Here is a 17,239-nt window from a genome sequence, read left to right on the forward strand (position 1 = left end):
AGTCAGAGGTCTTGGGTTCTAATCCCAACTCTGCTGCTTGTCAGCTGTGTGACTTTGGGCAAGTCACTTAACTTCTCTGTGCCTCAGTTCCCTCATCTGTAAAATGGGGATGAAGACTGTGAGCCCCAAGTGGGACAACCTAATCACCTTGTAACCTCCGCAGCACTTAGAACAGTGCTTTGCACATAGTAAGCGCTTAACAAATGACATTATCATCATCATCATTAGAGGAGCGATGTGTGCCCTCTGGGCTGTAGTAGGGAAGTGGCAAGGTTGACTTTGGTTGGTGGAGGTGGGTGGAGGCCAGTACTGTGTTTTTATTACTTTGGCACAAGGGGGAGAAATAGTTGCTTGGATTTTAGTCCAAAGGCAGCCAATTTTTAACTGTTAGTGCTGTTTGTCACTGAGGCCAACCTAATAAAAAACCTCTTCAGAAAGCAAAGGAGGAAACAAAGCCATTCACCACTTTCTCCAAGATAAGCCACAGCTCAACACAGGATGTGGCCCACTTGCCCGGCCCCTAGTTTCCTCCCTATGCTCAGACCAACGAGATTAAAGTCTCCAACGCTTCCCTTCTTCCTGAACAAAGCCCTGCACAGCCACAATCCTGGCTTCCTCCTTACTGATTTCCTCTTTGAAAAGCGTCTGACTTCCTCTGGGACTGACCTTTTCCTGTCCTCGGCCCCTCCGTCCTGTTAGAGGGCCTGCAGAGAGTGACTAAGTGAAACAGCATAAATCCCGGCTATAAATGATTACGCTGGGCTTTTCGCTAACAATCTTCTGTGGGGATATCAGCCTTGATGGAAGCATAAATCATCTAAATAACTTCTTCCTAATGAGAGCTCACCTAGAATTGCCTCTGAGTACTTGCATTCAGAGAGCGCCCTCCCCTCCCTTCCACAAACCCCGACCCTGCCACAAGGAGGTGAGCCTTCTGCACCAGCGCTGGGTGGGACTAGAAGCAGCATGGCCTAGTGGATAGAGCATGGGCCTAGGAGTCAGAGGATTTGGGTTCTAATCCTGACTCTGCCACTTTTCTGTGTGACCTGGAGCAACTCACTTAACTTCTCTATGCCTCAGTTTCCTCATCTGTAAAATGGGAATTTAGACTGTGAGCCCCATGTGGGCCAGGGACCGTGACCAACCTGATTATCTTGTATCTACCCTAGCACTTAGTACAGTACCTGGCACATAGTGAGCGCTTAACAAATACCAAAATTATTAAGCTCCTTGGGGGCAGGTCCAAATATAGAGCCAGTGACTTCTGCCAACACTTGTTTTGTCTGTGAGACCCATCCCTCACTGGCATTAGGTGAGAGTTGAGTGCAAAATTTGTTCCACCAGCAACTGGGGCTAAAACAGAACTTCCTTCCCAAAAGTCCCCTGAAAAACATATTGAGACTAGTCAACTGGAAAGTAAATCCTAAGAGGAAACCATTGTCATGTATGCCTATTACAGGAATACTGCATGCAATCTGTCAACCAATCAATGGCATTTATTGAGCCCTTACTGTTTGCAGAGCACTGTACTAAGCGCTTGGGAGAGTTCAATATAACAGTTGTTAGACACATTCCCCCTTTTAGACTGTGAGCCCACTGTTGGGTAGGGACTGTCTCTATATGTTGCCAACTTGTACTTCCCAAGCGCTTAGTACAGTGCTCTGCACACAGTAAGTGCTCAATAAATACAATTGATTGATTGATTGATTCCCTGCTCTCAAAGAGCTTACAGTCTAACAGGGAAAGACAGACATAAACATAAATAAATACATTAAGGACATATACTTAAGTGTTATGGGGCTGAGGATGGGGTGAATAAAGTGTACAAATCCTAGTACAAAGATGAATCAGAAGGGAGAAGAGTAGAAGAAATTAGGGCTTAGTTGCAAAAGGCCTCTTGGAGGAGATGTGATTTTTATAAGGCTTTGAAGATCAGGAGAGGGGTAGTCTGATGGATCTGAAGGGGAAGGGAGCACTGATGGGGAAAACAAAGATTTCAAAAAAATATTCACAACTATAGAGTTCAAAATACATAACTGAGGATACAAAGCCCCAGTTCTATGGGAGCCCAAACGCTAAGGAAATAGAAATCATTGTGGGCAGGGAACATATCTACCAATTCTATTATATTGTACTCTTCCAAACACTTAGTACAGTGCTCTGCACACAGTAAGCACTCAATAAATACCATTATTTGATTGACTGAAGTGAGAGGGAGAAGCATAGTCATTGTCCTTCTGGTCCAGAGCCAGATTTATTTAGGACCAGTTGGATTGAGTCACATCCAGTTGGTCTCTAATGCAACTCTGGTCAGTGGCCACATGGTGTCCACCAGACAGGATGGGCTGATGATAGAGACTTCCTCCTCCCCCGCTATGGACACACTTGATTCTCCACTCCAGTGAGCTAGGACAGGATGGACCTGTACTATTAGAGCACCTAGCATGAGCTTGGCTTCCTTCACCATTCATCTGCGGTTGTTATTTGAGCTAAGGAGTAGTGATTGATCACAGGCGCTCACCATAGTTACTTGCAGTGAGGCTCAAAAAGGCCCCTGCAACCCTATCCCTTTCCATCCAAGGCTAGAAGTGCCAGTGAACTCCAGGGGTAATGATTCGAGAGTCAGAAAGAGAAAGCCCAGTCCAGAAGAACCCAGGAGGAGGGCAGAGCAAAGGAGATATGCCATTCAGAGAGCCTGCCCAAAGCACCAAGGGATTGCTGTCTTTCAATCACAACATCCCAGTGTCAGAGAATAGATCCTTGTCTTAAGGTGCTCCTTGGCCAGAACCACCCCTACCTTAGCTGCTAGGGAAATGGAGATGAGCAGGATGCTACTGCAGTGGCAAGGATGAGAGAGAGGTGGGATATGCAGAAATCCTGGCAAACCCAGAAGAATCCATCAGTCACTCAATCAATGGTATTTATTAAGAGTTTACTTGTGCAGAGCACTAATGTTTCTTGCCCATAATGAGCTTACAGTCTACAGGGGAAGACAGACAATAATATGAATATATAAGGAATTTAGATTATATCATTTAAAGAGCTGTGCATAAGTGCTGTGGGGTTGGGGGTGGGGTGAATATCAAATGTCCAAAGGTCACAGATCCAGGTGAATAGATGATGCAGAAGAGAGAGTCAAGTGAGGAAAAGAGGGCTTTCATTCATTTAATCATATTTATTGAGTGCTTACTGTGTGCAGAACACTGAACTAAGCACTTAATAATAACAATAATAATAATAATGTTGGCATTTGTTAAGTGCTTACCATGTGCAAAGCACTGTTCTAAGCGCTGTGGGAGATACAAAGTGATCAGGTTGTCCCATGTGGGGTTCACAGTCTTAATCCCCATTTTACAGATGAGGTAACTGAGGCTCAGAGAAGTTAAGTGACTTGCCCAAGGTCACACAGCAGACATGTGGCGGAGCTAGGATTCGAACCCATGACCTCTGACTCCAAAGCCCATGCTCTTTCCACTGAGCCACGCATCGGGGAAGACCCCATGGTAGCCTCATGGAAAGCCAGAGACGTTATCTGGGGAAGCCCCTCAATTTCTATATTGGGGCTATTTCCCCACGAAGGTTGTTCTGCACTTGGATCCATGCCCTTTGAGTATTTGGTATTTACCCCATCAACGGCACAGCAGCACTTATGCACATATCCATAATTCATTTATAATAACATCTGTCACCCCCTCTAGACTGTAAGCTCCCTGTGGGCAGGGAATGTGTCTACCGACTTTGTTGTAGTGTACTCTCCCAAGTGCTTGGTAAAGAGCTCTGCTCATAGTAAGCACACAATAAGTACCATTGATTGTGCATATACTCTCCCAAGTGCTTAATACAGTGCTCTGCACATAGTAAGCACTTGATAAATACCATTGATTGAAGGTGCAGAAAAGCAGCAAGGCAAGAGGTAACAGAGTGGGTAGAGGGAGCTGGAAGAATTGTGTGCTGAGTGGATTGGTTGTGTAACCAACCACAGTGGGAAGGGAAGAAGAATGAAAGATGGAGGTGCTTACTCAGCCATAAGACTTGGAATGCCATAATGAGGCTTACTGGTCCCTGGGCTCTGCCACGTCACCCTTGGATTCACAACCCTGCCTGCTCCTAAGCATTTAAAGCAGTGTGACTCGTAGATGAGGCTGCAGAAAGGAGGTCAGTGATAGTTCAGTCCCCTCTTTCGTTCAAGACCGAGACGTTGGGAAGCAGATATTATTAAATGCTTGTTTTCAGTCAAAAATCAAGACTTATTGAGGTGAATCCGAGGTCGATAAAAGCCCTAAGGAGATACGAGGTCAATAAATCATGATACTGGAGAAAACAATATTTGCATTACTGTGGGTTAGTTTATCAGACTGGGATTCTGCTTGTCCGTAATCTCTTCTTATTTTTCCGAGGCGTCTTGGAGTGAGAAGTAGCTGCGCTAAGACACCTCATGATTGTGACCGGTGGCTTGTGTGTGCCTTCTTCCCTGTGGGGATCCCCGAGAAGGAGAGAAAACTACCAGGATCTGACATCCAGTTTTAGGGTTGCTTTGATGTGGAAATTGGTGGGGGCGAACGGAGAGGCGCGGAGGTCGGGGAGCAGGAATGTCTTCGTAACATGCTTCTACCTTATGACAGGTCACAGTAGTAGAATCAATCACAGCACTTTACTAACTACTTGCAAGAGTACAACATAACAGAGTTGGTAGACATGTTCCCTGCCCAAAGGGAGCTTACAGTCTAAAGGAGGAGCTTACATTCTAGAGGTAGTAATCGTATTTATCAAGCCCTTATGTATACAGGGCACTGTACTAAGCAATGGGAAAGAAGGCTCAGGTGAGAAGTAGACATGGTCCCTGTCCCTCAAGAAGCTCCAATCTATAAATAAAAAGGGAGGGAGGGGAGAGTTTGATGAAAGATATATAAAGACAAAAATAAACATCAGTAGTGATCTGTGGCAGGTGGAGCAGCAGTTCATGCTCCTCATGGCTCAGAGTCCAGTTCCAACTGCAGCAACAGGGACCACTCCAGCAACAGCCGCAACAGTTTTCTCAAGGTCTTATGGGAGCAGTGCCAGTTTGTGGCTGCATTTCCCATTGTGCCGGTCGGCATGGGGTCTCCTTGGTGCCATGGAGGATGACAAGGGCTGACTCCCAGGGAAGCAGGTTGGTAGTCCAGAGGACTCTGAATCCCCTGGGATTCTGAGGAGGGAACTGAGGTGAGATGTCAGGAAAAACCTGATGTTAGTAATGGGTGTGAGACTTTAGTGGGAACTTTGCGACTAGGAGCAGTGCAATTTTACTAGATCATAAGTTCCTTGAGGGCAGGTATCATCCCTACTTACTCTGTTATTCTCTCCCAAGTGCTTAGTACACTGGTCTGCTTGCATAAGTCCTCAATAAATTCTTTAGATTGATTATTCCTGGGGAGATCTTTAACTCAGGGATAAACTCACCATGTCATTTTTGTTCCATACTTGGACATCGGGTCACTTCTTGGACTCAGAGCCCCAGATCTGATCTGGGGCTGATCTGCTTATTCTGCATCAACTCCTTAGCATTTAGCATAGTGCTCAGCACACAGTATATGCTTAAAAATGCCACAATTATTGTTCTTACCATGTAAAACTCATGCATCTTCTCTTTCCCTCTTGGATTGTGACAGGAGGAAGCCTTGGGAGCAGGGAGAGAGAGAGGTAGAGACTAAAGATAAGGTTAAAGCTTCTCCCACTGCTACCCTCCTGGAAATAATTGAGCCTGCTCAAGACTGGATATAGAAGCGCAGGGATTTAAAGAAGGCCAGAGCAGTCAGGAGTCTGATAAACAGTCTGGGCTTGTGAGCAGGAAATGTGTCAATCAGTCCATCTTATTTATTAAGCACTTACTGTGTTCAAGCAATGTACTAAGTGCTTGGGAGAGTACAATAAAACAATATAGCAGACACATTCCCTATTATATTGTTCTGTTGTACTCTCCCAAGTGCTTAGTACAGTGCTTGACACACAGTAAGTGCTCAATACACACTGTTGATTGATTGATGGAGATAATCCCCAACCGGGGACTTCTGTTTATTTTTCTGAAGTTGCCTGGCACTGACTAAAAGTTTGGGTGAACTAGGATGAATGCTCACCCTGATAGTAATAATATTTATTAAGCATTTACAGTGTGCAGAGCTCTGTAATGAGTGCTGGGAGAGAATTACCCAAGTGGGAATTAGACCCAATCCCTGTTCCTCAGAGGGCTCACAATCTAAGAACCTCATTAGATGCAGCCCTGCTTGAATAATAATAATAATGGTATTTGTTAAGCGCTTACTATATGCCAAGCACTGTTCTAAGCACTGCAGTTGATACAAGGTAGTCAGGTTGTCCCAAGTCAGGCTCACATTCTTAATCCCCATTTTCCAGATGAGGTAACTGAGGCACAGAGAAGTGAAGTGACTTCCCCAAAGTCACACAGCTGACAAGTGGCAGAGGCAGGATTAGAACCCACAACCTCTGACTTCCAAGCCCGTGCTCTTTCCACTAAGCCACGCTGCTTTTGAAGGCAGTGGGAGAGCAAAGATGATCCTCGGAGTGCCCATTCTTTACTTTCCTGTGGATCTACTCGGTGCCTCTGTGCCTCAATATCCCCATCTGCAAAATGGAAATAATGCATCTCCTTCCTTTGGGAGGATTAATTGAAACCCATTGGGAGTCCTGGAGGAACAGTTCTATGAAAGCATGAAGCATTATTATTTTATCTACCCAATTTAATGTCTAAATTAAACTTTAATACTGTCAGTAGAGCAGAGCAATCGTGGCTATGAAAAACAGACTGTGTATTCTCCTGCCTCATGAATCATCGGCAAAATTAACTGCTCTCCACTGATTCCAGGATCTTTATGAATGGCAATGCTCAGAGCAGAAAGCACTTTGTGGGGCTGCCAAGGATCTGAAGGGGCTGGAGGAGGGAGAGAGTCCAGACAACGCTGTGCAGGTTACAGCCAAATTGAATTGGGAAGTGAGCAAAGGAGCCCGAGATCTCATTTTCCCAGGAACCTTTCCAACTTCCATCGCCCGGCCTGGTACGAGTCTAATTTCTCCACTGCCCTGAGGCAGACCACAGTTTTCTGTCTTCTTGGGAATGAAAGAAATAGAGAATAGTCTGGGGGAAGGGCTGGGGAGATCTGGGATGGGGCCCAACCGTTAGTCAAAGTAACAGGTGTCCTGATTTAGGGGAGATGATCCCCAACCTGCAGGTTATGCTCCACCCCTTACTGCAGGTTCTTAGGGACCCATGGAGTCTCAAAATAAAGAGCCAGGGTGCCTGTCTCAACTTTCAGGAAGGAAGCAATTTGGCCTAATGGACAGAGCACAGGCCTGGGAGCCAGAAAGACCTGGGTTCTAATCCCAGCTCCACCACTTGCTGCTGTGTGACCCTGGGCAAGTCACCACAGTTCTCTGTGCCTCAGTTAGCTCATCTATATAGTGGGGATGAAGACTGTGAGCCCCATGTGGGACATGGACCGTGTCCGATCTATTTATAATGTATCTATCTTGGCACTTAGTGCAGTGTGACTGGCACCTAGTAAGTGTTTAAATGCCATTAAAAAAATAAGAAAAAAGAGAGGGACCGCATGGGGAGGGACACGCAGACCTCATCTGTACATGTCTTTCTCACCACAGAGGGCCTTCAGGGTCCAGGCCTGCAAACTCTGTGTGTCCTTGGGCCCAAGGCTAGGCCATCTCCAGGATTAGGAGCCCAGACAGGACCAGATGGGCTCAAACACCAGGAACAGTTTGGCAGTGTGGCAGTCAGTCAGTCAATCAAATTTATTGATCACTTACTGTGCTCTGCACTAAGCACTTGGGAGAGTACCTATAACAATAAACAGACACATTCCCTGCCCTATATGAGCTTATAGTCTAGTAGGGTAGACAGACATTAATATAAATAAATAAATAACAGATATGTACATAAGTGCTTTGGGCCAGGAGGGGGAGTGAATGAAGGGATTGAGTCAGGGCGAAGCCGAGGGGAAGGGAGTGGGGGAAAAGGAAAGGAGGGTTTGGTCAGGGAAGGCCTCTCAGAAGAGATGTGCCTTCAATAAGGGTCCGGTGATGATCTAGCCCAGGAATGGCAGGTTCACCTGGGAGGTTTCCTGTCCATCAATTGATTGGTCAATCAGTGGCATTTATTGAGCATTTACTTTATGTGGAACACTCGCTAAGCACTTGGGAGAGAGTTGGATGCCACAATTCCTGCCTACAGGGCACTTGGGCTCTCTCTTCAGTGGCTGCTGAGAGGGGAAGTTGAGGGTGCAGCATTCATTCAGTTGTATTTATGAGCACTTACTGTGTGCAGAGCACTGTACTTAGTGCTTGGAAAGTGCAATTCAGCAGTAAAGACAGACAATTCCTGCCCACTCCAGGCTTACAGTCTAGAAGGGACAACAACACAAAAAGCCACTGACTACTCCCCCCTCACATTGCTACCCTTCCACTCTCTGCTCTCTCCCCTGCCCTCTCCTTTCTCCCCACTCTCCTTCCCCCAAATCTTCATTTTGCTTTCTCCCTTTGTCCTTCTGTTCCCCACCTCTACTTGGTAACTGGCCCTGCCTTTCTTGTCGTCTATGATTTTGGCCACGTGCCCCTTAAACACTTTGACGCTCATCCAGCCCCACCATACTTATATAAATAACCTTGTCTTCTACTATTTCCCATAACCCTAATCTATCTTAATATCTGTCTCCACAGACAGACTGCAAATTTCTTCTTTCAATTCATTCAATCGTATTTACTGAGCACTCGCTGTGTGCAGAGCACTGTACTTAGTGCTTGGGAGAGTATGATATAACAATAAACACACACTTTCCCTTTCCACAACGAGTTTACAGCCTAGAGGATGAACTTACAGTCTAGAAGGCTAATTCTTTGTGGGTAGGGATTGTGTCTACCAATGCTGTTGTATTGTACTCTCCCATGTGTTTAGTGCAGTGCCCTGCACACAATAAGCACTCAATAGTCATTCATTTGATTCAATTGTATTTATTGAGTGCTTACTTTGTGCAGAGCACTGTACTAAATGCTTGGAAAGTACAGTACAGCAAATAAAGACACAAATTTCCTGCCTACAACAGGCTCACAATCTAGAGGGGGGAGACAGACATCAATACAAGAAAACAGGCAATAAATACCATTGATTGACTGATTGGTGGAAGGGTCAGGAGTAGGGGAGTCCATTCATTCCACACCTAACCCCTGGGACATCCAGGCTTGGTGTGGGGAGGGAAAAATCAGTGGAGCTCAGCCAAAAACCCTCCACTAAGGCAAGCCTAATCTCTAAAGCTTCTGTCGCATTATCAGCTAAGCAGCAGCAGAATTGGCCTCTATTTCTTTTCAGTTCAGACATGATCTGCCACTTAGAGATGCCATAAAGGGACGTTGGAAATGGAATAATGAAAAGAATCATTTTCTGTTTTTTTATTTTTAGTTCCTGCCTCCAGGACCTGGCTCCTGGTTGGCTGATTTTGGTGAGGAGTTCGTTTCCACCTTGCTAACGCTAAAGAAGAACGAGCTTGCCTTCCTTCCTGGTGCCAGATTAAACACCCCCAAATCCCCTCGTTCTGCAATCTATGTCACCGAAGTGCTGGGGCGGGGGGCTGCCCAGAAATCTTTTTTCCTAGGAGTTCCCTGCTTGAATCCATGCAAAGAAGTTAGGGAGAGAAGATCCTGATCATTAAGAATTGGTCTTTCAGGTGTCTTGGGGATACCAGCCCTCCACACAGAGATGGTTCAAGGATTGTTCCTTCTGCCATTTGTCAAGGAATTGCATTTTCCCTCAAAGGCAGGTTGGAAATAAAGTTGTGGCTGGCACCAGGAACATTGCAGCTCCTCTGCCTCTAGGATGTGGCTGAATACTTCCTGTCTCTGGGATATGTACTTCCTCTCTCTGTTCCCCAGTAGCCTTGTGTCCAGTTGACAGGTTTTATTCCAGCAATCTGTCCTGGGTCCGGTATGGCAGTGGATGCCCTTGGGGCTGATGTTTTTATTTTCATTGTCTAGACATCCCTCCCTTCCCCTCGGCTCCTGCAGTCGATTCCTCAACTGAGAAGTGATTGCCTGTATTTACGCGGACCTGGAAGGGTAGTGCATAGGCTCTGGAGCAATGGGTGGTATTTACTGAGTGCTTACTGTGTGCAGACCACTGTACTAAGTGCTTGGAAGAATATAATAAAACAGAGTTGGTGGACATGTTCCCTACCCACAAGTATCTTACAGTCTGTAAGGGGAGACAGACATTAAAATAAATTATGGGTATGTACACAGGTGCTGCAGGGTTGAGGGTGGGATGAATAAAGCATACAGATCTATGCACAAGGGTGATGCCGAAAGGAGAAGGAATAAAAGAGATGACAGCTTAGTCAGTAAAGGCTTCTTGGAGGAGATGTGACTTTACTAATACTTTGAAGGTGGGGAGAGTGATCGTCTGTCAGATTTGAAGGGCAAAAGATGGGGAATTGGAGAAATACTTTAGGTTTAGGGGCCTCAGGATATTCTCTGTTAATCAGCACCTATGGAGTCATGGTGCTAGGGGTTTCTGGGAGAGCCGTCACAGCCACCCTAAATCAGACCCTACTCTGCTATTGTGCTCTTTGTCAGTGACAATGTTGGTATTTGTTAAGCGCTCACTATATGCCAAGCACTCTTCTAAGCACTGGGGTAGATACAAGGTATCAGGTTGTTCCACGTGGGGCTCACAGTCTTCATCCCCATTTTACAGATGAGGTAACTGAGGCCCAGAGAAGTTAAGTGACTTGCCCAAGGTCACACAGCTGACAAGTGGTGGAGCTGGGATTAGAACCCATGACCTCCGACTCCCAAGCCTGGGCTCTTGCCACTGAGCCACGCTGCTTTGTTTTCCATCTTCTGACATCTTCCAATTTATAGGGTGCCTACGTAATATCTATCTAGCACCATTTCATTCATTCAATCATATTTATTGAGTGCTTACTGTGTGCAGAGCACTGTACTAAGCACTTCGGAAGTACAAGTTGTCTACCATGGTTTGGTGACGTTCCTGATCAGAAGGTGTTAGGTTTACCAGGTGTCCACATGTGTGTTTATGTGTCTGGGTGGGCGTGGGTGTGAGAAGTAGTGGGTGTGAGAAGTAGTGTGGCCTAGTGGAAAGAGCACAAGCCTGGGAGTCAGAGGACGTGGATTCTAATCCTGGCTCTGCCACATGTCTGCTGTGTGACCTGGGGCAAGTTAGTTCACTTCTGTGTGCCTCAGTTACCACATCTGTAAAATGGGGATTAAGACTGTGAGCCCCAAGTGGGACAGGGATCGTGTCTGACCTGATTACCTTGTATCTGCCCCAGGGCATAGAACAGTGCTGAGCACATAGTAAATGCTTAATGAATACCACAATTATTATTATTATTACTGTGTGTGTGTGTGTATGAGAGAGAGAGAGAGAGAGACACAGAGAGAGAGAGAGAGAGAGAGAGAGAGAGAGAGACTCTCAAACATATTCAGGGCTGGAAATTTTGCATTGGCTTCTCCCACATTTCCCATGTCACAGACCCCCACAGTTCCTCCCCTTATCAAAATAGCTTGGTGTGATGAGAATCAGAAAACACAAGCATCTGCCCGCAGCAAACTCACCCAACTCAAACACAAAAGGCATAGAAAACAGAGGCAGTGTTCATTCAGTTTCAGGCCATCAGTTCAGCTGAAGCCTTTTGCCCCCTCTAGAAAATACAGAAAGGGGAGATTGAGCTCATTTGAATCACATGAGCTTCAAGGAAAAGCAGTGAAAGTGAGACCTGATGGCCACAGCTACTTTGTCCTCTGGCTGGTTGAATTTATCGTGGATATTGTGCCCTCCCCAGCCCCTGCAGCCCTCCCCCCACCTCCCGGAGATGGGTCGGACACGATGAAAGCAAAAACACAAAAGGCCCTCCAATCCTTGCTTGGAGATAAATCTCCAACTGCCATCAGCCTTCTGAAGGGACAGACAGATGACTTAAGCCAAATTGCCTTTGGAGCCATTCTCTTTGCACTTGTGTTTTATTTATGCTGTCAAATCACACGCTAACAACTTTGTGAAATATTCATTTGCTGCTGTTCCAGCGCAGCCAGGCTAAGGATTCATGGGGCCCCGGGCCTGTTCCACCTGCATTATATCAAGGAGAAGATGGTGAGAACAGAGAGTCATGACAGACGGGTCCTCCTTCGCTACAGCTGCTGGCTTAGTCTAAATCTGGGTAAGCCTGGGGTGTAGGAGGAGGAGGGTGAAGCAGGTTGGTGTTGAAAGTCTTCCCAATCCCCTCTCATCTCTGAAAAATGATCAGTCCCACCCACCACTTACCTCTTCATTGCCTCTTTCCCTGCTGCTTCCAAGCATGCCCAAGTTTACTCTCAGACAAACAAAAAAAAAATCCCTTGACCCCAAATTTCCTCTCTTTCAAAGGCCTTCTAAAAAGCCATATCCTCTCTGAAGCTCTCTGGGATTAACTGTCCAATTTTCTACCTCAGCCCACTTGAGCAGAGTGTAGGTGTTCTTTATTCATTGTGCATGTTATTTTGGCTGTATTAACCCTCTCTCAACTAATAATAAGAATAGTAACTGTGGTATCTGTGGTATCTTTTAGGTTCTTATTGTGCCAAACACTGTATTAAGTGCTGAGGTATATAAAACATAATCAAGTATGATATGGCATTCACAGTCTAAGTAGGAGCAAGAACAGGTATTTAATTCCCATTTTACAGTTGAGGAAAATGAGGCAACAGAGAAGTTGAGTTGCCCAAGGTCACAGAGCAGGCAAGTGTCAATGCTGGAATTGGAACCCAGGTCTTCTGACTCTCAGGCCCGTGCTCTTTCCACTAGGCCATGCTGTTTGGGAGAATCTAAAAACTTGTATGTTTGTCTTCATGTCTTTGCTTGTTTCCCCCATTCGATTTTGTTTTATTTGTCTGAAAATTCTCAGTGCCACCCACATCAGTTTTGCCCAGAGTGGGTGCTCCATAAATACGAGTCAGGATGATGATGATGATGTGAACTGCTGCTTCCAGACTCTCTGTGGTCATCTCAGAGCTCGAAAGATTAATCCCTCCATATTGACTTACACATTCTCTACTACTACCAGAAGCAGCAGCAACATTAATTTAGGGCCTCTCGACACCTAGGAGAAGGAGCATTCATTCAGTCGTACTTATTGAACACCTACTGTGTGCAGAGCACAGTACTAAGCGCTTGGAAAGTACAATATGGCAACAAATAGCAGCTAACCATTCATTCATTCATTCATTCAATCATATTTATTAAGCGCTTACTGTGTGCAGAGCACTGTACTAAGTGCTTGGGAAGTACAAGTTGGCAACATATAGAGAGGGTCCCTACCCAACAATGGGCTCACAGTCTAGAAGGAGGAGACAGACAACAAAACAAAACATGTGGACAGGTGTCAAGTCATCAGAATAAATAGAAGTAAAGCTATCTATCAGTTAATCCATTGTAGTTAATTGGTTAATTGATGATGGTATTTGTTAAGCATTTACTATGTGTCAAGCACAGTTCTAAGTGCCAGGGTAGATACAAGGTAATCAGGTTGTCCCACATGGGGCTCACAGTCTTAGTCCCCATTTTGCAGATGAGGTAACTGAGGCACAGAAAAGTGAAGTGACTAGCTCAAGGTCACACAGCAAACAAGTGGCAGAGCTGGGATTAGAACCCATGTCCTCTGACTCCCAAGCCCATGCCCTTTCCACTAGGCCATGCTGCTTCTGGCCCTCACCACAGACATGCCCCCCCGCCGTCCACTTTCCCGCATCCCTCCCTGAGAGCTTGGGAGAGTAAAGTATAGCAGAGTTGGTAATCACGTTCCCTGCCTACCTGAGGCCGATTACCAAACCTCTAGTCATAGACATCTCCAACCAATTTAAAGGCAGCTCCCAGTGCTAAAAATCCTAAATAGGTTTAATACATGGTATAGGGTTCAGGGTTAGAGTTAGGGATTGAGCTAACTTTAAGATTGGCCTGAGGAAAAGAGTTAGGGTGGAGTTGAAGCTTTTGGGACAGAGTTTCCATAAAGAGGGAGCATCAAGAAAGGAGCGACTCTTTTTGAGCAAAAGCTGAGCAAGGAATAGGAAGTTAGGAGACAAATGAGCAGTGTTTCCTAATGGAAAGAGCTCGGCCTGGGAGTCAGAAAACCTGGGTTCCAATTCTGGTCACTTAACTTCTCCATGCTTCAGTTTCCTCGACTGTAGAATGGGGATTCAAAACCTGCTCTCCCTCTTACTTAGGCTGAGAGCCCCATGTAGGACAGGGACTGTGTCTGACCTGATTAACTTGTATCTACCCCAGCACTTAGAACAGTGCTTGACATGGCCTAGCGGATAGAGTACAGACCTGGGAGTCAGAAGGACCTGGGTTCTAATCCTGGCTCCACCACTTGCCTGCTGTGTGACCTTGGGCAAGTCATTCCATTCCTCCATGCCTCAGTATCCTCATCTGTAAGAGGGGGATTAAATCTGTGAGCCCCATGTGGGACACGGACTGTGTCCAACTTGATTAGTTTGTATCTACCTCAGTGCGTAAAACAGTGCTTGACATGTAGTAAACGCTTAACAAATGCCATTATTATTTTTATTGTAAGTGCTTAACAACTACCAACGGTGGCAGGCACTACAACCTTACACATGACAACACAATAGGGAGCAGTCCTTGGGGGTATCTACTGTGCCCTGGATTTTGGGTCCCTCACTGGCCTTGCCAGCCCCACACACACTCATCGAAGAACTTGACCTTCAGCGGTGTCTTCTTCGAATACAAATATTTGATCAGACACAGAACAGCGTTCTGTGACTGGCCTGTTAAGCATAGGTTCGTTGATGATTGACTTTTCAGGCCTTTGCTTTGCTCATCTGTGCAGTGGTGCTGAAGGTGGAAATATTTGTGAGTGGCAGGACCTTTCTGTGTAGGCATAGAGACGTCGGGTCTTGTGCTTGGCTGGTCTCTGTGGTGGAGCCCAGCCCTCATCTGTATTCATCCCCAGACTCCCATGGATCTATTGTCCATAGGGCAGCTATGTGCTGAGTGTTCCACTTTGCAAGTCAGGCCCTTCAATGTCAAGTGCTCTGTTTGGATGTCTGAAAGCATTTTATTTTGAAATGCAGTGGGACAGAGTGATAACCTCTGAAATCCAGCTCAGCCCTGCCCACTTGGACATACAGATTAGGCCTTTTGTCTCTCTGTGGCTGCAGAGCGTGGAGAATTAGGGAGGGGTGGAGAGAAAGGAATAGAAACGTCCATTTTTTTGTAAAACTGCACATTCCCCCTTCTCTCCAATGTCTATGTGGAGCCAACCAGCTGCCTTCTCTCCTCCTGCTATGCCTGATGAGGTTAATAATAACTTTGAATGCATATGTAGGGCATTAGCTCTCGTGGTAACATGCATAATTCAAATCCCCCAAAGAACAGTAGAGCTTTGAGGAAGCAAACTTCCTTAATATCTTGGGCGAGGATCCAGCTTTTACCAGCTGCTGGGGTTTGATGTACAATTTTTGGTTAAGTGAATAATTTATCATGGATATTATCTGTAGTGTATCACATCCCAACAGTTTGTAGGCCGGTACATATGGCTCTAGAGATGCCAGAAAGCAGCCATATGCTTCACGGCCCATCGCCATGGCGAACTCCCTGAAGATGGTCTTCCTCTACGTTAGGCATGTTGGAAGCAAGGCATGTCTGATGGAAATATTGGCCATGCGCCTTCCCAGGACTCAACGACGGGCCGAGGGCCACCATTTTGAAAGGGGTGACTGAGGAGATGTGGATGGAGCTTTGGTGAGAGCAGATTGCGGCCTCATCCTTCTTCCTCTGGCCTCATCATGAGAGTTGGAGCCATTGCCGCTGTAGGTCATAGAGAAGGGATGAGACATGGGGCATATCACTGCAGCTGGAACTTAATATCGCCTACATCTGGGAGCTTTCTGATCCCCAGTAGCACTTTTACTCATCCCCTCACCATGGAGGGAGGGAACCCGAGCAGCCAATCCGAATACTATTATGGTACTTAACCCTCTCGTCTCACCTTCCTGCGTAAGTCTTGTACCTAATCCCCAAGAAATGTTTTTTTAATGGTACTTCTTAATCGCTGAAATACTATGTGCTGAGGTAGATACAAGATCATCACATTGGATACAGTCCCTGTCCCACAAGGGGCACAGAGTCTAAGTCGAAGGGAGTGGGATTTAATCTCCATTTTATGGATGAGGTATCAGAGCCAAGCTGTTTCCCCATGTCCCCGGTACTCAGGTGGAGAGCAGACTTAGCATGCCTCCACTTGTTTCCTGAGGATTTTGACTGTTTGGCACTCTTTGCTCATTAATCTCAGGGAGATGACTCTTCTCCTGTTTGCTGCTCAGCTGTTCCTCCTCTCCTGTGGCCAGTACCGCTGGCAGGAGGGCCAGGATGTTGGTGTCATACAGACATCTACTGATCTCTGGATGTGGACAAGATTTTCCCAATTAGCAGAGTCTTCCATCTGTCTGAGTTGAGCCTCTCGAGTGGGGACGGTGTTGAGATAAATGGCAGAGTCAAAGCTGGCAAGTCACACTGATGTGGAATCTTAGGCCTGAAATGGACTAGAGAAAGTCAACTGGTCCAACGCCCTGTTCTAGGACATCCTTCTGACTTTTCCAGTCTGTCTTTTTGGAACCAGAAATGCACCTGAATGGAACTGTTCACCTAGGTGGAGTAAAAGATGCACCCCCACAACCCTCACCTCAGACTCCTGCTTGGAAGGACTTCAGGGCTGATTATGCTGGAAAGGCCCATGCAGGGGCTTTGCGGTAGAGAGACGTGCTGGACTGGGTGGTAAACTGAGGCATCAGGAGGAATTCAACCAGCTACCCCCAACCCTCTGCCTCTATCTAACCCTTGATTCCAGTTTCAGCCAGTTGAGTGTCTGGTTTGGGTGGGGTGTGAGAGCAGAAATGAGTTCTTTGCTTCTGTTTTCCATACTCCTCCAAGCTTCTGCCTCCCTCCTTTTTTCTGGTCCAAAACGCCAGGAGCTGAAATCAGGGCAACTCTGAAATATCATCATTCATTCATTCATTCATTCCATCGTATTTATTGAGCACTTACTGTGTGCAGAGCACTGTACTAAGTGCTTGGGAAGTCCAAGTTGGCAACATATAGACACGGTCCCTACCCAACAGCGGGCTCACAGCCTAGAAGGGGGAGACAGACAACAGAACATATTAACAA

Source organism: Tachyglossus aculeatus, chromosome 21 (genome assembly GCF_015852505.1).
Source record: "Tachyglossus aculeatus isolate mTacAcu1 chromosome 21, mTacAcu1.pri, whole genome shotgun sequence".
Classification (NCBI taxonomy): domain Eukaryota; kingdom Metazoa; phylum Chordata; class Mammalia; order Monotremata; family Tachyglossidae; genus Tachyglossus; species Tachyglossus aculeatus.